The sequence below is a fragment of the Hypanus sabinus genome, chromosome 6 (genome assembly GCF_030144855.1).
Source record: "Hypanus sabinus isolate sHypSab1 chromosome 6, sHypSab1.hap1, whole genome shotgun sequence".
NCBI classification, from domain to species: domain Eukaryota; kingdom Metazoa; phylum Chordata; class Chondrichthyes; order Myliobatiformes; family Dasyatidae; genus Hypanus; species Hypanus sabinus.
The window spans coordinates 15450163-15472287 of NC_082711.1; the positions used below are offsets into that span (position 1 = coordinate 15450163).

Genomic DNA, 22125 nt, shown 5'->3' on the forward strand with positions numbered 1-22125 from the left:
ACTGCCCGCTGTCACATGCCTGTGCTGTCCTGCCTCTCTTAACTCCGATGAGAATAAGAAAAATTTAAGATGGCTCCCGCTGCACTCCTGTTCTTATCCTCCAACTTCTTTCTCCAAACAAAAACCGATTCAGGATTTCTGCCCTTCTTAAATCTCCCCCGCTTCACTGCCCGCCGTCACATGTCTGCGCAGTCCTGCCTCTCTTAACTCTGATGAGAATAAGAAAAACTTAATTTTAATCATACACTGTATAAAATTATAAAGAAAGTGTATTTACCAATTTCAGCTTTATCGAACAGTTAATTGAGAAAAAGAAATAAATAAAAGGGCCCATTACAATTAAACCATTCTAAATGTGCACACAATGTTGGAGCTGCTGTCAAGTCTGTAATGGTTGGGTGTATTGCTTTAGTCATGGCACTGAATTCTCATCACCAGGTAGAACTTAACTTTGTGGACTCCTTTGTCTCATGAAGCACTACTTACAGTAGGGTCTCCCCTTTGGATCGGATCTTCCAGGCATCCTCCCAGATCCTCTCCTCTCTGCATCTCCCACAAACCCAACCACTGTCCACTACTAATCTCTCTCTGCCCAGCTCTCTCTGGAACCTTCTCCTGATCCCACCATCCTGATTGGCTGACACAACACAGCTAAGTTGAAAGACGTGGTTCCTTATATTTAGCCGAAACTAAAACATTCTATCAGTAGGACATACCTCTTTTACAGAAAACTGCTGAAATGAAATACCTCACAGCATAGAGTAGAAATCTTAACCATGGCATTACACGGGTTTCATTAAAAGTCTCACTTAGTTTTATTTGCAAAACCCTACACTCCCTCTGTTCCTTCCTTCATCCTATATTTTTACCATTCATGGTCAACGTCCTATATTTATTAGAACTCCCAAAATGCATTACCTCACATCTATCTGGATTAAATTTCTGGCGAATCTCTTCTGGCGCATGCCTTCTTCACATTATTACCATTGGGGAAGAGGTACAGAAGCCTGATGACTTACACTTGAGGTTTTAAGAACAGCCTTTACCCCTCCACCATCAGATTTCTGAAGTCCATGAACTCATGAATTCTAACTCATTATTCACCCCTTGAATAAAATTCATCCAAATTTATTGTGTAAATTATAGTAATTTTTATGTCCACAACTCTGATCTATCCCTTTAGTTACCTCTTTGCAAACCTCCACACAATTCATTAGACATGGCATCCCACACACAGAGCTATAATACTATTCCTGGTCAGGTCTTCCAATAACTAAGATTCTCTATTTCAGGCAACATCCTGGTGAATCTCCTCTGTACACGCTTAAGTGCAATCACACATACAGAGAGGTGACTAGAACTGCACACAACACTCTATATACATATGACTGTGTGGCTAGGCATAGCTCAAATACCATCTTTTAATTTGCTGACGATACAACCATTGTTGGTAGAATCTCAGGTAGTGATGAAAGGGTGTACAGGAGTGAGTTATGCCAACTAGGGGAGTGGTGCCGCAGCGACAACCTGGCACTCAACATCTGTGGTATGTTTGTCCTTTTAATGATAGTCCTTTGCGTTTCACTTGCAGTGTTTGCTCTGTAATATTGTCAAGTGAAAGTTGCTTCTGCATGGTTTATTTTAACGCAGGATAGCCATTATTCACAGACCCAGGTCCCAACCTAGCAGTAAGGGAATAAATTACTCTTTAAAGCAATTTGCTACTGAAAAACTCATAAGGGTGCATCTTGAACTGAAGAATTCACACAATTGTTTCTGCCACTAGAAAATCTCTACCTGTCCTTGCATCACTCATACATGGTAGTTTGGATGTGTTTGCCAATCCCATTTATCTTCAATTGCTTCTAACATGATTGACACATCTGCTTTTAGGAAGTGAAGTAAATTTTCTCTGCACTATTTCAACCTTGTTTATATCTTTCATGTAGGTAGGTGACCAAAAAATGCAAACAGTACTGTACTCCAAATTTGGCCTTACCGACTTCTTATACAACTTCAACATAACATCCCATCTTCTGTACTCAAAACTTTTGATTTATGAAGACCAATGTGCCAAAAGCTTTATGACCCTCTCTACCTGTGATGCCATTTTCAACTAATTATATACTTGTATTCCCAGGTCTCTTGGTTCTACCATACTCCTCAGTGCATAGCAGTTAGCTGACACTATTAAAACACCAACAACACACACCTGGAGAAGAGGGATGTTTATGTGAGAATGCTGTTCTTGGACTACAGTTCAGCATTCAACACCGTAATTCCCTCCAGGCTTGACAAGAAGCTCAGAGACCTCGGCCTTCACCCTGCCTTGTGTAGCTTTATCCTGGACTTCCTGTCAGATCGCTGGCAGGTGGTAAGAGTTGGCTCCTTCACCTCCTCCCCTCTGACCATCAACACAGGAACCCCTCAGGGCTGTGTACTAAGCTGCCTCCTTTACTCTCTGTATACCCATGGCTGTATTGCCACCCACAGCTCCAATCTGCTAATTAAATTTGCTGATGACAGTACACTGATTGGCCTAATCTCAAATAATAATGAAGCAGCCTACAGAGAGGATGTCATCACCCTGACTTCTCCCTCAATGTTGCAAAAACAAAGGAGCTGGTTGTGGACTACAGGAGGAATGGAGACAGGCAACAATTGACAACAATGGATCTGAGGTTGAGAGGGTGAACAATTTTAAGTTCCTCAGCATAAATATCACTGAGGATCTCACGTTGTCTGTATATACTGGCTGTGTAGTAAAAAAGGCACAATAGTGCTTCTTTCACCTCACATGGTTGAGGAAGTTTGGTATGGTCCCCCAAATTCTAAGAACTTTCTATAGGGGCATGATTGAGAGCATCCTGACTGCCTGCATCACTGCCTGGTATGGAAACTGTATGTCCCTCAATCGCAGGACTCTTCAGAGAGTGGTGCAGACAGCCCAGCGCATCTGTAGATATGAACTTCCCACTATTCAAGACATTTACAAAGACAAGTGTGTAAAAAGGGCCTGAAGGATTATTGGAGGACCTGAGTCACCCCAACCACAAACTGTTTCAGCTGCTACCATCTGGGAAATGGTACCACAGCATAAAAGCCAGGACCAACAGGCTCCAGGACAGCTACTACCACCAGGTCATCAGACTGCTTAATTTATGCTGACGCTACTGTATTTCTATGATATATTGACCTTTCTCTTGTACATAATATTTATTATAAATTACTATAATCGCACATTGCACATTTGAACAGAGACGTAACGTAAAGATTTTTACTCCTCATGTATTTGAAGGATGTAAGAAATGAAGTCAATTCAACTCACATTCAATTCTGTAAGGAGTTAGTATGTTTTCCCCATGACTTCGTGGATTTCCTCCGGGTTCTCCTATTTCCTTCCACATTCCAAAGACGTATTGGGTTTGTAGGTTGATTGGTCACGAGTGTTATTGGGTGACATGAGATCATTGGGCTGGAAGGGCCTGTCACCATGCTGTATTTCTAAATAAAATGAAGTAAAATCCTGTCAAATAACCACCTAACCAAGATAGCTAATGGGATAATTTGATTTCTGCTTATTTCAATCCCATTGAAAACAGCTTGCTGTTTCTTTAGGCTATAAGACATAAAAGCAGAATGAGGCTATTCAGCCCATCAAGTCTGCTCTGCCATTTCTTCATGGCTAATCCCAGATCCCATTCAAACCTAAACACCTGCTCTCTCACCATATCCCTTGATGCTCCAAGCAACCTGGAAGCTATCAACTTCTGCCCTGAATATACCTGTGGACTTGGCCTCCATTGCATTCTGAGGCAGCACATTCCATAGATTCACCACTCTTTGGTTAAAAAAATTCTCTTTACCTCTGTTCTAAAAGATCACCCCTCAATTTTGAGACTGTGCCCTCCAGTTCTGGATACTCCCACCATAGGAAACATCCTCTCCTCATTGCGTCCTTTTAACATTCGGTAGGTTTCAATGAGATCCCCACGAACTCTTCTAACTTCTAGTGAGTACAGCCCCAAAGCTGCCAAACACTCCTCATATGTTAACCCCTTCATTCCTGGAATCATCCTCATGAACCTCCTCTGGCCTCTCTCCAATGACAATACATACTTTCTGAGAAAAGGGGCCCAAAACTGTTGACAATACTCCAAGTGTGGCCTGATTAATGTCTTATACAGCTTCAACATTACCTGCTTGTTTTATATTATATACCACTTCAAATAAATGCCAGCTTTGCATTTGCCTTCTTTATCAAAGACTCAACCTGTAAATTAACTTTCTGGGAATCTTGCACAAGGACTCTTAAATCCCTTTGCACCTGTGATGTTTAAATTTTCTCCCCATTTAGATAATAGTTCGGACTATTGTGCCTTTTACCAAAATGCATTATCATACATTTCCCAATACTATTCTATCTGCCACTTTTTGCCCATTCTTCTGTTATGAGTGCTGAACAGACCTGATGGAAATGGGGTGCAGAGTTAACCATTCCCCCCCTTTGAGAACTATGAACTATTGCTATAGCTATGCTGCTAATGAGAGAAAGAGATGAAGAACAGAGGTAGAGACATCTGCTACAGATAAGAAAGAGAGAGACACACATTTGATTTATGTATTATGGCTTCTTCACTGATTGTTTATCTTTCACTACAAGGAAGTTATTTTGCTCATTAACATTCCTGAGGAGACAGCAGGAGTGGCCTTGTTTGATGGACATAGTCATTTTGAGTTGATGGATGGCTGATACCCCGTCAGTGGGGATAAAAGACAGGTGTGGGGAGACACCCTCAGGCACACCAGTGGACACTGACCAAGTGTTGTGCACCCACAGGAAGGTGGGGGCTTTGAGGACCGAATCAGGAGATTGGTCAACAAAGTTCACAGTGCGACGGCAGGGCCAGTGGGGACTTGTGTGAGTGTCCACTCATGCCAGAGTGACGAGTCCACCACAGAAGAACGGTCTAGCCGAGAATGGAGGGGTCATAACCGAATGACCACAATGGCACAACGGAATCAGAATACAACAGAAGGTTTGCTGACTGCAGCTGTTCAATCTCTTGCTCGCTTTCTCTCTCTTTCTCTCCAACAAATTACAATACAACAACCACAACTACCTCAGCATACATGAACTGAACTGACTTTATACTCTTCTATGACAAATCATTTACCCCTAGGCATTGATAGAGCTTGTTTCTTATTATTGATTATTATTCTTACACTTCTAGGTTTATTGTTGCTAACCTGTTTTATTTGTATTATTGATACTGTTTTTGCTTACTTTACTAATAAACACCTTTAGTTTTCAGTACCACCAGACTCTAATGGATTCTCCTATTTCTGCTGGTCTATAAACCCAGTTATGGGGTACGTAACAAAATGGGGGCTCGCCCGGGATTGGATTACAAAATGGGGGGGGGGGCGGTGAATTGGGATAGAAGTCCCTTATCTAATCTGGTTGTGTGGATAACCAGATGGGAAACTAGCGGAGATGGAGATTGACAATTTTTTAAAGGAACCAACTACGGGGGCACTAGAGGATGCCAGAAAGGTGGAATTGCTTAGTATTGCAAAACAATTGAATCTCTCGGTGGTGAAACCCGTGAAGAGAAAGTTGGAAATACAGAGAGCAATAACTGTGTATTATGTATCCCGAGATGTGTTCCCGTCGGATGTATTGAAGCTGTTTCCTGAGAGGAAACCAACCGAGAGTGAGCTTCAGTTACAGTTAGAAATATTAAGGTTGGCTGAGGAGAAGGAGAAAAGGGAGCATGAACTCTAGTTAAGGCAGCTGGAGACAGAGAGAGAAAGGGAGAAGGAAGAAGCTGAAAGGCAGAGAGAAGAAGCTGATAAACAGAGGGAGGAAAGAGAGAAAGAGAAGCAGTTTGAGCTGGAAAAAGAAAGGTTAAAGGTATCGCAGGGAAGGGACCAGGCAGCAGACCCAAACAGGGGGTTCAAGATTGGTCAGGAGATTAAGTTGGTACCCCCATTCGAGGAGATGGATGTCGATAGGTATTTCCTCCATTTTAAGAAAGTTGCTTTGAATCAGAACTGGCCTAAGGAGAAGTGGGCTGTTCTGTTACAGAGTGTACTAAGGGGGAAGGCTCAGCAAGCATATTCGGCATTGGCTATGGATGAGTCTAAAGATTATGATGAAGTAAAAAGGGCTATACTGAGGAGTTATGAGTTGGTTCCAGAGGTGTACCGGCATAAGTTCCGGAATTTGAGGAGGCTGTGGGACCACACGTATTTAGAGTTTGCCCGTGAGATGAAATGTATTGGGATCGGTGGTGCACCTCAAAAGGGGTCAATGGAAATTTTGATAGGCTGCAACAGCTGATGATCATCGAGCAATTTAAAAGTTGCATCCCTGAAGGTATGAGGACGTACTTGGATGAGAAGGAGACAGAGACTCTGTCTGCGACTGCCAAGTTACCAGACGAGTATGCCTTAACCCACAAGGTAAAATTTTCCCCAAATAAGAGCTACCAGAGAGGCAGTAGGGACGGTAGAGAAAGTCCACTGGCTAAGGCAGAGAATAAGCCAGGAGATACCGGAAAAGGCAAGGAGGAGGAAAAGCAGGCTGGCAAGAAGGTTCCCAACTTTATGTGTTACTATTGTGGGAAAGCGGGCCACATAGCATCTAAGTGCTTTGCTCCGAAGAAGGAGATAGGAAAGGGAAAGACAACAACTCCAACTGGTTACATTGAGCTGGTCAGCAGACTAATGGGGAAGGCGAGGTTAGATAGAGCCCAAGAGGGGCATGGGAGGTTTATTTCAGAGGGGATGGTATCTGTGAAGGAAGGAGAAACCCCAGTTCCAGTGCGGATCTGGAGAGATACTGGGGCTGGTCAGAAATTGATTCTAAGAAAAGTGTTAGACTTTGGTGCTGAGACCGAGACTGGGGAGGTAAATGTGTTAAAAGGTATTGGAAAAGGAACTGAGGCCATACCTTTGCACAGGATATTTCTGAAATGTGACCTGGTATCTGGACCAGTCGAAATAGGGGTGCGGTCAGAACTACCGATGGACGGTTTGGACTTCCTACTTGGTAATGATCTTGCAGGTGGTGATGTGTATTCAGCAGTGAAGCTGACAAGCAAGCCTGTAAGTGCTGAGGACCCGCCCACAGATTCCAAGATTTATCCCGCCTGCACTATAACTCGCAGCATGTCTAGAAAGGCGGCTGAGACAGGATCCAGTTTAAATGAGTCCTGTGTTGATCCAGCAGAGACGTTTTAACTGATCTTGTTTCAGAAGGGGTTACTGGATGAGGAGGAAAAGGATAGTGGGGTTAAGGAGAGTAAAGGAGAGGATGGTAAAGCGGACAATAGTGGAGCTAAGGAAAATAAGGGAGACAAAGCAGATTTAGTGTTGTCAAGGAATGGAATTTTGAACCTTGCCCATAAGATACCCCTAGGTGGATACTTTGGAGTGAGGAAGGAGGTTATGGAGGCATAGAGCCAAGATGAGAAACAGATGTGGCAGTTAGAAGGTCCAGGGTTGGAAACTGGTGATTTATGTAGCTTGAAAGAGATGGATGTATTTGAAGAATTTAAGTGTGTTCTCGATGATATAAGGGCAGTCCTAGATAAAAAGGATGCTGCTACCTTGAGGGAGTCTGCTGGGTTAGCAGACAAGGTTGTTTTAATCTGCAAGGTTGAGTTTACTCCAGATAGGATTTGCTCAGAGAGTAACAGGGAGGATCAGGGGAACTTGGAATTTGAAAAGGGGACGGGTATTGAAAGCCTAGAAGAGGCAGATGTCCCGTTGGCCTGTGTGCAGGTTGTGAAGGTACCTGTGGATTCACAGGGTACTGAATCTAGTGTTGAAGCTCAGGAAAAGTCTGAGGGGTCTGATTGGTTAAAAAGGAATACAATCCTTTTGGGTCAGATGGAATTGGTTCAGTGAAGAAAGTGAGGATTCTCAGTTATTTGTGTTAACAGTTAGCGATGAGATGAAAGCTGGTGTGATGGATATTATTGAAGATATTGAAGGGAAAAGAGTTACTAAACTTTTGAATAAGGAAAATTTAAAGTTGGGTTTGGTTTCAGAACTGTTGATCAAAGTGAAGGGACCGTTAACTAAACAATGGCTTGTTAACAAGATGCCTACGAATCAATTACAGTTTGTTTTGGAATTTAAGGATAAACAACTTGGTGATGTTGTTCAAGTATGTGATTTGGAGAGGCAGAACTTGAAGTGTTGTTTTGACCAAGAGGGATCACCTGCAGTTGTTAAACTGGAAAGTAATAGAATTAAAGATCCTGACGATAAAATTAATGACCTGCTTAAGATTAATGAGTGGTGTGGAAGTTCAGCAAATGGGCTTAGTTTGGAAAACATTAGTGATAAGATATCCCCTGTGCAGGGAGTCTGTGAAGGCCTATTCCAAGCTGGTGAGTTTGCTAACCACGTGAGAGTTGAGTGGAAAAGAGGCAAGGGTTGACCAAATGCCACTTTGAATAACAGGATCTGGTTTTGCGAGAACTTGACTTTTTTTTTGATGAAGCTTGTGAACGATAAAGACAATATCATAGTTGATTGACTGAATGTTAAGTTTAAAAGTAAAATAGAGATTAGTATCTGCACAAACTTCTGTAATGTACTACATTATAATCAGACATGTATTGGTTCACACTTTGTAATATACACCTAAGCTAAGAACATAATCCCTTGGTATTTTTGGCTAACATGAAGAATAAAAATAGACCGTTATTAAATTGGAGTCTGTTGTTACAAGCATTCGATATTAAAGTACAACATGTCAAGGGGAGTGACAATGTAATTGCTGATTGTTTATCCAGGTGTTAATTTGGAAGTATATCTGTAGTATTCTTGTAGTTAATGACCACTTCTGTATTATATTAGACTCTGTAGTGTGCTTTACTAGTTAGTTTTCATCCTGATGAAAATTCCTTGATGGATGGGGGTGTTATGAGTGCTGAACAGACCTGATGGAAATGGGGTGCAGAGTTAACAATTCCTCCCTCTTTTGAGAACTATGAACTATTGCTATAGCTATGCTGCTAATGAGAGAGAAAGATGAAGAACAGAGGTAGAGACATCTGCTACAGATAAGAAAGAGAGAGACACACATTTGATTTATGTATTATGGCTTCTTCACTGATTGTTTACCTTTCGCTACAAGGAAGTTATTTTGCTCGTTAACATTCCTGAGGAGACAGCAGGAGTGGCCTTGTTTGATGGACATAGTCATTTTGAGTTGATGGATGGCTGATACCCTGTCAGTGGGGATAAAATACAGGTGTGGGGAGACACCCTCAGGCACACCAGTGGACACTGACCAAGTGTTGTGCACCCACAGGAAGGTGGGGGCTTCGAGGACTGAATCAGGACATCAGTCAATAAAGCTCACAATGTGACGTCAGGGCCGGTGGGGACTTGTGTGTGTGTCCACTCATGCCAGAGTGAAGAGTCCACCACAGAAGAATGGTCTAGCCGAGAACGGAGGGGTCATAACCGAATGACCACAACGGTACAACGGAATCAGAATACAACAGAAGGTTTGCTGGCTGCGGCTGTTCAATCTCGTGCTCACTCTCTCTCTCTCACTCTCCAACAAATTACAATACAACAACCACAACTACCTCAGCACACATGAACTGAACTGACTTTATACTCTTCTATGACAAATCATTTACCCCTAGGCATTGATAGAGCTTGTTTCTTATTATTGATTATTATTCCTACACTTCTAGGTTTATTGTTACTAACCTGTTTTATACGTATATTTGTATTACTGATACTGTTTTTGCTTATTTAACTAATAAACACCTTTAGTTTTCAGTACCACCAGACTCCGAAGGATTCTTCTATTTCTGCTGGTCAGTAAACCCAGTTACGGGGAACGTAACACTTCCAATTTGTCTGAATCCTGCTTCAATCGCATTGCTTCCTCAGCACTACCTACCTCTCCACCTATCTTCGTATCATCTGCAATTTTTGCCACAAAGCCATCGATTCTATTATCCAAATCATTGACAAACAATGTGAAAAGTAGAGATCCCAATACTGACTCCTGAGAAACACTACTAGTCACTGGCAGCTAATCAGGAAAGGCCTTCCTTCTTCACACTTGCTGCTTCCTGCCTGTCAGCGATTCCTCTATCTATGCCAGTATATTTTCTGGAACACCATAGGATTTTATCTTGTTAAGCAGCCTCACTTGTGCAGCAACAGTTGTGGTTCTCACTACAGACCAGCGGAAGTTCCTCTGGATTCTTCTAAAGACTATGGAATAACTCATTTCCAATCACTCCAAACTGCAGTGTGAAGATGACTTCCTACTTGCCACTCCTTTTGTTAATTTTCTTCACACTTTTCTTTTGAAGACAAACTACGTATCTGCTAATAGATAGGTTTTTTTTTGAGGAGCTAAGAAGAAAACATATCTTAGAAAGGTGCTGATGATGAAGTGCAAAAATGCTATCAGAAATGAATGATTCTACCTGCAAGAAACACTGAAATAACTGGGGTCTTTTTTTTCCTCTTAAAGAAATAGTTGTGGGATGACCAAATAGATAAAATAATAAGTGACTGGACAATAAAAAAAACTATTTTCACTTTTTTGAAATCCAAAATCTGGAATCATAATTCTAAGTGTCGTTCATAAATCCAATGAAAAAGTCAGAAGTAAAAGCCCTGAGATGTGGTTAGAAAGTGGAAGTTTCTTCTTTGGTATAGTTGAGTTTAAAAGCATTGGTACATTTAAGAAAAAATGGATATGGAGATTGGAACACAGGGATATTGATGAGGCAAGTTTATATAAATGCCATGAACTATAGGCAAAGAATTGATGAGATGAATGGTCTATTCCTGTGCTTTAGATTTTAGATAATTCTATAACATGTAGGTAAGTCTTATTTTGGCGAGGCCATTATCTTTTTCTTTGCACATGTGCATGGTCCTATGATAATAATAAATATTCATGTACTGTGATGCCTCATGGTATGCCATTGGTTGGTATGGCTCTGTTCTCACTGCTACCAAAGGAAGGATGCTCCTCTCTGTTTCAGAATTGTTACACCACAGTTGCCTCTGCAAAGCCCAAGTTATTTCGTGCTGACATCCTTCCACCATTCCTCAAAAATGAACCCTCCCCTTTAAGCCACTGTGCACCTCCTTTTCCTATCCTGATTGATGAACTGCCCACAAAATAAAAGTGCTAACATAAGCCACTGGCCTCACTCATGCTGGGTAGTAGATCATTTATTAAACTGGGTTTAAGATCCCTAAAGACAGCCGTTGAATTAAAATTTTGCAACGCGTGCAGTGGCAGTAGAGTACCACTGGGTGGTAGATAATCACCATTTTTAACATCAAAGCCAGAATAATCTTTATCTTTCAAAATTAAAAGACTATCTCTTCTAACTGAAAAGCTGAGAACATATTGAAAAATTTTCTTCCTTTAACAAGATCACTTCGTGGTCCAGACTAAACTCTGCTGTCAAGCAAAACCAAGCAGTAAAATTCTCACTCTGGGTCAGAAGGTTGCAGGTCCAATTGTCACGCCAATGATTTGAATAGATACTTGCTGGCATTGCTCGAGGTTCAAGACAAATTAGGTGCTGCACAGTCAGAGATTATCCAGTACATAAATTGGTAAACTGTAACCCTGTATGCCTACTCAAACCTTGGTCCCTTGGCACCATTTCAGAGGGTTTCAGTCATCAATCTGAAATACTTAGTTAAAGTTGGCAGCTCTAAGCTGAACAAGTTACAGTAATTCACACAAGTGTCAGGAAGTTCATGGCTCTTAAGTGGTTCAAAATGGTTCAAAAGATCTCACATCTTTGTAGAACAATGGAAAAATCTTGGTCTAAACATATCAAACATAGAATAGTATAGCACATTACAGGCTCTTCAGTGCACAATGTTGTGCCAACCTGTATAAACTTACTCCATGCAACACACACAAAATTCTGGAGGAACTCAGCAGGCCAGGCAGCATCCATGGAAAAGAGTACAGTCAATGTTTGAGCCATGACCCTTCAACATGGCCTGCTGAGTTCCTCCAGCATTTTGTGTGTGTTGCTTGGATTTCCAGCATCTGCAGATTTTCTTGTTTGTGGTTAAACCTTCTCCATGATCACTCAAACTCTTCCTTCCCACACAGCCCTCCATTTTTCTTTCAACCACAAACACAAGGGTACAGAGGAGATTTACCAGGATGCTGCCTGGTTTGGACAGTATGCATTATGACCAGAAATTAAGGGAGTTAGGGCTTTTCTCTTTAGAAAGAAGGAGGATGAGAGGAGACATGATAGAGGTATACAAGACATTAATAGATAGAGTAGACAGCTAGCCTCTTCCCCAAGGTACCACTGCTCAAAACAAGAGGACATGGCTTTAAGATAAGGGGTGGGAAGTTCAAGGGGGATATTAGAGGAAGTTTTTTTTTACTCAGAGAGTGGTTGTTGCGTGGAATACAATGCCTGACTCAGTCGTGGAGACAAATACACTAGTGAAATTTAGGAGACTACTAGACAGATATATGGAGGAATTTAAGGTGGGGTGGTTATATGGGAGGTAGGGTTTAAGGGTCAACACAACATTGTGGGCTGAAAGGCCTGTACTGTGCTGTACAATTCTATGTTCTAAAATCTGCAGATGCTAGAAATCAAAAGCAACACACACAAACTGCTGGAGAAACTCAGTAGATCAGGCTGCCTCTATGGAAAAGAGGAAACAGTTAATGTGTTGGGCTGAGACCTTTCTTCAGGGCCCTCAGGACATGGTTTCTTTCAACCATGTGCCTTTGGAAGAGTATCTTAAATATCCATAATATATATCAATCTCAATGGCGAGACCAGCAGTGCATTTCAAGGCACTTTCCCTCTCTATGTAAAAACCTACCTTTGACATCTCCTCAAACATTCCATATTAAAAGGATATGCTCTGGCATTAGCTATTGTCACCCTGGGGAAAGGATGTTGGCTGTCCATTTGATCTGTGGTCCAACCAGAGTTATACAGAGCTGCCACATTACTTCATGGCTCTTGAACTCAATTCCATACTAATTAAGGCCATAGTAAAACCCTATTTGGGATATTATGTACAGGTTTATTTTCCATACTTTGCCAGAGAAACCATGCTCACCAGATTCATTATATAGACAGTATGTTTGTTATATAAGTGGAGATTAAATTTGTTAAGCCTATGCTCTTGTGTAATTAGAACAATGAAAGGTGATCTCATTTCATACCAGTGGCACAGCTAGTAAAGTTGTTACCTCACAGCTCCAATTACCTGAGTCCTGATTTTTTGTGCTGTCTCTATTGAGTTTGAATGTTTTGCCCATGTCCGTGTGAGTTTCCTTCAGATGTTCCAGTTCCCTCTAATGTTTCACAGGATTGGTAGGCTAATTGGCTCCTGGTGTAGGTGTAAAATTGATCACATTTTGGAAAAATCAGCTACAGGAAGAAAGTTGTGGGCGAAGTGGGATTACTCTGTGAATTGGTATAGACCAGGGGTCGGCAACCTGCGGCTCCAGAGCCGCATGCGCCTCTTTCATCTCTGTGCTGCGGCTCCCTGTGGCTTTGGAAAATAAATGATGAGTATTTAATTAAAATGTATTTTATGTTAGTTTGTTAGTTTTTGAAATGTAATTCTAAATTTGCAGATTATGGTGATCTTGTATAATCTAAATAAAATGTGTTATTTGTCGCTATTAATATACGTCACCACTGCCAAAGCCTGACACCCGCCAGTGCGCGATTTCTTTAATTTTTCGATCCAAGGTAGGCTGAACACAACTCTTCAGGGGAAAGGACGCACAGCCCTGCACATGTTGGAGGATGTTTTGGCATTCAAGCGCAAGTTGACAGTGCTTGCCGGAGATTTACAGAAAGGCACATTGTCTCACTTCCCCAATTTGAGAGAGTTCAAACAAGCTCACAACATGATAAATTCGGAGTATTTACATTCTGCAATCATCTCAATGTAAACATCGTTTGGGAAACACTTCTGTGAGTTCAGAGAGGAAAAAAATGCATTATCCTTCCCGGTCACTCCCCTAAGCATCGATCCATCCCTGCTGAATACGACTGCATTGGCAGGTGTGAGTCAACCTGATCTTAAGATGGAACTGGCCGACATAGCCGACAAAGACATATGGGTGTCCAAGTTTAGACGCTTGACAGCAGACCTTGAAGATGTTGCCCGTCAGAAGGCTGTTCTTGCTCAGAATCACAAATGGAGTGATATTGAAAACCTCCCCAAACCGGACAAACGTGTTCGAAACATGGAATGCTATCCCCGACATTTATGTAAACATTAAAAGTATGCACTTGGAGTCCTGTCGAACTTTGGATCCACATATGTATGTGAGCATGTGTTCTCCAACATGAACTTTATTAAAAACAAACATCGCACACGCCTCACAGATGACAGCTTGCAATCCTGTGTAAAGATGAAGGTGACGTCATACAGCCCTGATGTGCAGACGCTGTGTGCTGAGGTCCAGGAGTGGAAATCCCATTAACCAAGTATGATAAATATTTTAATTGCCTATTATTTTATGTATATTCATATTTTTTTCATTGTTCAGTGAAATAGTACTTTTATTTTTCAGGTTGACAGCTGGCTGACGTTATCTTTGGTTTGGTGCTGGCGGACAAATTAAGTTCGGCATTTTTCATAAATACAAGAAGGACTCAAATAGACATTGAGTATTTTACTTAAAAGTAACCTTCAACCCAACGTCTTTTTTTCGGAGTTCAAAATGTTTTTGTTGCATGCAGAAATGTAATTTCGTTTTCTCTGCAGGTGTTCATCGATTTCATAAATGCAACACATTATAGTTTGTTTATACAGAGCATGAAGGCAAAAAAACATTGTATGCAGTGTTATTTCATTTTAAATATCAAACGGGTTTTGTGGCTCCCAGTGTTTTCTTTTCTGTGGGAAACGGGTCCAAATGGCTCTTTCAGTGCTAATGGTTGCCAACCCCTGGTATAGACTCAATGAGCTGAATGGTTTCTTTCATGAAGTAAATATGCAAATTGACTTAACACACTAGGTACCAAGGTAATGTCTTCCCTGGATAACCAGAGAAAATTGTGTTCAATTAAGGTGTGTCCTTTAAGGTCCATTCCCCAAGTTCATAGCCTTTTTAGTTATTTTCTTTCAGCTTACCTCTCCAATTCCTTTTTGAAAGTCCCCTGTCTCCCTGTTTATCCCCTTTCCTTGTAAAAAAGTGCTTCCTCTCTTATTCCTCATCTCATTTCCAGAATTGAGCAGAAATTGTAAATAAAGGAGGGTATAGTTGGTGAAAAGGATGGGGGGGGGGTTAATTCTTCCTTTGCTCATTAAATCACTGGTGTTTAGGGCAGCAATGAAGGTCCTCCATCTCTGGCAGCGTTCATAACTTCTTTCTTCAAGTCAATAGCTTCCTCTCGGTTTACTGTCAGTCATGCAAATCCCAGGTGGAGACTCAGGAATACCATTGCATACAGATGCAGAAGGGTTCATCATTGCTGTTTCAGTAACAGTTTTGTTTAACTAGTCATGGTTGTTAGCCCTGAGCTGAACTCCTGAACCTGAAGGATCGGTGGACCACTATTCAACTGGCCTCTGTTCAGCATGGGTGAGCCTATCAAGAGCCAAAGCATAGCATACCTCTCTGGGTCATTGAGGCAATCAAGCTGCTAAACAATGACAAAGTTGCTGTCCTCTTGAAGGATGGGGGGGACGTCAGAGGTAAATTCTTTACACAGAGAATAGTGAGTGCATAGAATGCCCTGTCAGGGGTGGTGGTAGCAGACATATTAGGGGCATTTAAGAAACTCTTAAAATGGCACATAATAGAAAAAAATGAAGAGCTATGTAGGAAGGAAGGGTTAAAGTAATCTTAGATTAGGTTAACAGATTGGCACAACATTGTGGGCTGAAGGTCCTGTACTGAGCTATAGTGTTACATGTTTTGTCTCTCACTTTGATTTTGTGTCCTTGCATCCTTGAATCATCCATTGACGGGAACAGTATTTTCCCCATTTCAAATTAAGTCACACAGCATAGATGTTTTAACCTCTCCCTCCTTCAATCTGGGCTCCCACCGGCTTCTTCCACCATCATCCACTAACCATTCATCACTTTGTGGCTAAATTCTGCGGTAACTCCATCTTCAGGTTTGTGGATGACACTACAGTGGTGGGCCAAGTCTCAAATAACACTGAGCTGGCAAACAGGAAGGGGACAGAGAACCTAGTGGTATGACAACAATATTTCCCTTAATGTCAGTAAAACAGAAAAGTTGGTCTTTGACTTCGGGGGGGTGGGGGTGCATACACCAATTTACATCAACACTGCCGTGGTTGAAAGGGTTGAGAACTTCCAAGTTTCTAAAAGTGAACCTTCCAGTGGCCCAATCAGTGGATGATCATGCAGCAAGGAGGTTTCTCACAGGTCAGCGGCACTCATTTAAAAGGAGAACTTCACAGGTGTTTGGTGTCATTCCAGCAGTCCAATCAGCAATGGGAGCAGCGCAGAGAGGAGTAAATAGAAGTACAGAAGGGCCAAGCAGAGTGGCCATTATTGGGAGTGGACCAGTGGTCAGCCGTTGGCTCTGGGTAAGTTGTCCAGATAGGTTTCTGTCAAGTTTCCATCTTTTATTAATGCTTCCGGGTACCTATTGTAGTTTAAATGGCCATTGTGTGTTCTGCATGCTGGATAGTGGAATCCTGGGAGACCCAGAGTCTCCCAGGGAACTACATCTATGTGAAGTGCATCCAGCTCCAGTTCCTTGAAGACCGTGTTAGGGATCTGGAGCAGCAGCTGGATGACCTTTGGTTTCTATGGAAGAGTGATGAGATCATTGATCAGAGTTACAGGGCAATAGTCACTCCTAAGTTGCAGGAGGCAGGTAGCTGGGTGGCTGTCAGGAGAAGGAATGGGATGGTGAAAGCAGTAAACACAGAGCACCCTTGTAGTCATTCACCTCAATAAAAATACCATTTTGGATATTGTTGTGGGGGATGACCTCCCAGGGGAATGCCATGGTGACCAGGTTACTGGCATTGCATATGGGTCTGTGGTGCAGAAGGAAAAGAGGGAGAAGAGGGGAGCAGTACTGATAGGGGACTCAATAGTCAGAGGAACAGACAGGAGATTCTGTAGACATGAACAGGACACCCAGATGGTATGTTGCTTCCCAGGTGCCAGAATCAGGGACATCTTGGATCACCTCCACAGCATTTTGGAGGGGAGGGAGAGTAGCCAGATGTCTTGGTACATACTGGTACCAAGGAAAAGCAAAGAGGTCCTAAAGAGAGAATTTAGAGAGCTAGGCAGAAAGCCATGAACCAGTGAGGGTAGAAACAGGATGATCTGGCAGATAAATGTGTTGCTGAGAAGCCAGTATAGGGGGCAAAGCTTCAGGTTCTTGGATCAATGGGATCTCTTTTTCTGTACAAAAGGGATGGGTTGCAACTGAACCCAAGAAGGCAAATATTCTTGTGGGCAGGTTTGTTGGAACTGTTGGGGAGGGTTTAAACTAATTTGGTGGGGTGGGGGCAGACCAGAGTGAAAGGACTCAGGATAGGATGGATGGTAAAAAAGCAAAGATAGTGTGCAGTCAGGCTGTCAAGAAGGGAAGGCAGATGATAGGATATAATTACAGCCAGGAGGATGAGTATCAGTGCATTAGGGATGCACTATTACAGATTGTCAAGAATGATGTTGTGGCCTCACAGAATCGTGGCTGAAGGATAGTTGTAGTTGGGAGCTGAATGTCCAAGGTCACACATTGCATTGGAGGGAAAGGAAAGTAGGCAGAGAGGGTGGTTTTGCTGGTAAAGAGGCATCAAATCATGAGAATGATGTGGCATAGGATTGGACCATATTGAATCCTTGTGGGTTGAGTTAAGAAACTGCAAGGATAAAAGGACCCGGAAGTCAGTTATACAAACCTCCCAACAGTAGCTGGGATGCAGACTGCAGATTACAACAGAAAATAGAAAAGGCATGTAAAAAAGATAATGTTATGATAGTCATAGAAGATTTTTAACACACAGGTAGATTAGGAAAATCAGGTTGGTGATGGATCTCAAGAGTGAAATTGTTGAATGCCGATGAGATGGCTTTTTAGAGCAGTTTATCACTGAGCCTTCTAGGGGATCAGCTATACTGGTCTGGGTGTTATGTAATGAACCAAAGGTGATTAGGGAGCTTAAGGTAAAGGAACCCTTAGGAGACAGTGATCATAATATGATGAGTTCACAACATGATGAGTTGAAATTTGACAGGGAGAAAGTAAAGTCTGATGTAGCAGTATTTCAGTGGAGTACAGAAAATTACAGTGGCATAAGAGGAATTAGCCAAAGTGAATTGGAAGGAGATGCTGTCAGGAAAGACAGAGGATTGGGAAGAGTTTAAAAAACCTACAGAAAGCAACAAAAAGAATCATTTGGAGGGAAAAGCTGAAATATGAAAGTAAGCTAGCAAACAACATCAAGGGTGACAGAAAAAGCTTTATCAAGTATATAAAAAAATAAAAGCGAGATGAGAGTGGATATAGGACTGCTAGAAAATGAGGCCATAGAAATAATAACAGGGGACAAGGAAGTACCAGATAAAAGAGTAATTTGTATCAGTCTTCACTGTGGAAGACACTAGCAGTGTGCCAGATGTTAAAGGATATGAGGGAAGAGAAGTGAGTGCAGTTACTAATACAAGGGAGAAGGTGCTCAAAAAGCTGAAAGACCGAAAGGAACAAAAATCATTCTGGCCAGATGAACTGCACCCTAGGGTTCTGAAAGAAGTAGCAGTAGGAATTGTGGAGGCATTAGTAATGATCTTTCAGAAATCACTGGACTCTGTCAATGTGCCAGAGAACTGGATAATTGCAAATGTTAGTCCACTCTTTAAGAGAAGAGGAAGGTAGTAGAAAGGAAATTATAGACCAGTTAGCCTGACCTCAGTGGTTGTGAAGATGCTGGAGTCAATTGTTAAAGATGAGATTATGGAGTGCCTGGCAACACAGGACAAAACAGGACAAAGTCAGAATTCTTTCTTTAAGGGAAAATCTTGCCTGACAAACCTGTTGGAATTCTTTGAGGAGATTACAAGTAGAATAAAGGGGATGCAGTGGATGTGGAATATTTATTTGGATTTTCAGAAGGCCTTCCACAAGGTGCCATACATGAGGCTGCTTACCAAGTTAAGAGTCCTTGGTATTACAGTAAAGTTAATAGCATGGTTCGAGCATTGGCTGAGGAACATTTAATGGCTCTGGGCCTGTACTCACTGCAATTTAGAAGGATAAGGCAATCTCACTGAAACCTTTTGAATGTTGAAAGGCCTAGACAGAGTAGATGTGGAAAGCATGTTTTCTGTGGTGAGGGAGTCTAGGACAAGAGGGCACAGCCTCAGTATTGAGAGGCGTCCATTTAAAACAGAGATCCAGAGAAATTTAGTTAGCCAGAGGGTGGTGAGTTTGTTCCCACAAGCAGCCATGAAGGCTAGGTGATTGGGTGTATTTAAGGCAGAGATTGATTGATTGATCCTTGATTGGTCATGTGATCAAAGGTTACGTGGAGAAGGCCAGAGAGTGGGGTTGAGGATGGGGAAAAATGGTCAGATATGATTGAATTGATGGGCTAAATGGCCTAATTCTACTCATATGTTTTATGGTCTAACATCACCAAAAGCCTGGCCTGGTCTAACCACAAAGATGCCAAAGCTGAGAAAGTACATTAGCATCTCTATCTCCCCAGGAAGCTAAAGAAATCTGGCATGTCCCTTTGAAACTCACCAACTTTTATAGATCAGTCATAGAAAGCTTCCTATCCAGATGCATGACAGCATGGCATGGCATATACATAAGACATTGGTGCAGGATTAAGACATTCAGTCCATCAAGTTTGCTCCATCATTTCATCATGGCTGATCCATTTCCCTCTCAAACACATTCTCCTGCCTTTTCCCCATAACCTTTCATGCCCTGACTAGTCAAGAATCTATCAACCTCCACCTTAAATGCACCCAGTGACCTGGCCTCCACAGTTACCTGTGGCAATAAATTCCATAGATTTGCTACCCTCTGGCCAAAGGAATTCCTCATCTCTGTTCTAAATGGATGTCCCTTTATTTTGAGACTGTGCCATTTGGTCCTTGACTCCCCCACCAAAGGAAACATCCTCTTCACATCCACTCTATCTTTTCCTTTCAACATTCAGTAGGTTTCAATGAGATCTGCCCTCATTCTTCTAAATTCCAATGAGTACAGGCCCAGAATCTTCAATTGCTGCTCATCTGAAAACCTTTTCACTCCCTAGAATCATTCTCATGAACCTCCTCTAAACTCTCTCCAATATCAGCACATTCAAATAAGGGATCCAAAACTACTCACATTAGTCCAAGTGAAGCCTCACCAGTGCCTTATATGGCCTCAGTATTAGATCCTAACTTTTATACTCCAGTCCTCTTGACATAAATGCAAACATTGCATTTACCTTTCTCACCACCAATTCAACCTTCAAATTAACCTTTAGGGAATCCTGCATGAGGATTCCCATACCCTTTGTGCCTCAGATTTTGGAACTTTCTCCACATTTAGAAAATAGTCTATTTTTTTTATTCCTTCTATCAAAGTGCATAAGCATACATTCCCTGAAACTGGATTCCATTTGCCACCTCTTTCCCATTTTCCTAACCTGTCTCAGTCCTTCAGCTGTCTTTCTGCTTACTCAACATTACTTGCTCCTCCACTTATCTTTGTACTGTCTGCAAGCTTGGCTACAAAGCCATCAATTTCATCATCCAAGTTGTTCACTTACAACTTAAGAAGTAGTCCCAACACAGACCCCTGTGGACACCACTAGTCACTGGCAGCCAATGCAAAAAGACTCCCTTTATTCCCACTCTTTGATTCCTGCCAATTAGCCAATGCTCTATCCATGCTGGTGTCTTTCCTGTAATACCATGGGCTCTTATCTTGCTTAGCATTCTCATATGCAGCATCTTGTCAAAAGTCTTCTGAAAATCCAAGTACACAACATCCACCAATTCCCCTTTGTCTAACCTACTTGTTATTTCTTCAAAGAATTTCAACAGATTTGTCAGTCAATATTTTCCCTTAAGGAAACCATTTGCCTATTTTGCCACGTGCCTCCAAGTAATCCAAAACCATATCCTTAACAATCAACTCCAACATCTTCCCAACCACTGAGGTCAAGCTATCTAGCCTATAATTCTTTTTCTTCTGCCTTCCTCCTTTCTTAAAGAATAGTGTGATATTTTCAATTTTCCAATCCTAGCATCATGCCAGAATCTAGTGATTATTGAAGAGATTGCCTCCACAATCTCTTCATCCACCTCTTTTGGAACCCTGGGATGAAGTCCATCCAGTTCAGGTGATGGATCCACCTTCATTTTCTGAAGAACCTTCTCTCTAGTAATAGCAACTGTACTCACTTCTGCTCTGTGACACTCTTGAACTTCTGGCATACTGTTGGTGTCTTCCACAGTAATGACTGATGCAAAATACTTATACAGTCCTGTATCTGTCAACCTTCTCAGCTTTGTCCACCTGTTACACTGCAACCCATCCCACTGACTGCAATTTTGTTCTATCATCTGCCTCTCCTTCCAACATCCTTTTATGCAGCTCTATCACTCCAGCCAAATTAGTTTCATCCCTCCCAACAGCTCTAGCAAACATGCCTAACAGGGATGATTGGTCCCCCTCAGGTTCAGGTATAGTCTGTCCCTTTTGTACAAATCATACCTTCCCCAGAAGAGATCCCAATGAACCATAAATGTGAAACTCTGTCCCCTGCACCAGTTCCTCAGCCACACATTCATCTGCCATATCATCCTATTCTTCCCTTCACTGGCTTATGGCACAGGCAGCGATCTAGAGATTGTTACCCTGGAGGTCCTGTTTTTCAGCTTTCTACCTAGCTCGCTAAATTCTCTCTTTAGGACCTCCTTTCTTTTCCTTCCTATGTCATTTGTACCAATATGTACCAAGACATCTGGCTGTTCACTCTTCCCCTTTAAAATGTTGTGGACATGATCCATGACATTCCTGACCCTGGTAAATGGGAGGCAACATAACATCTGGGTCTCTCAATTGCATACACAGTCTCTCCTATC

The 22125-nt window shown here is 41.9% G+C and overlaps 1 long non-coding RNA gene across 1 annotated transcript in view; it reads right to left on the reverse strand.

Moving 5' to 3' along the window:
• Window positions 1-22125, reverse strand: part of LOC132394966 (uncharacterized) — a 64850-nt gene that overhangs the window by 9910 nt on the left and 32815 nt on the right. Inside the window, exon 3 of the long non-coding RNA XR_009512464.1 lies at window positions 3329-3504. This is a non-coding gene — a long non-coding RNA (uncharacterized LOC132394966). The remainder of the gene's footprint in view (window positions 1-3328; window positions 3505-22125) is intronic.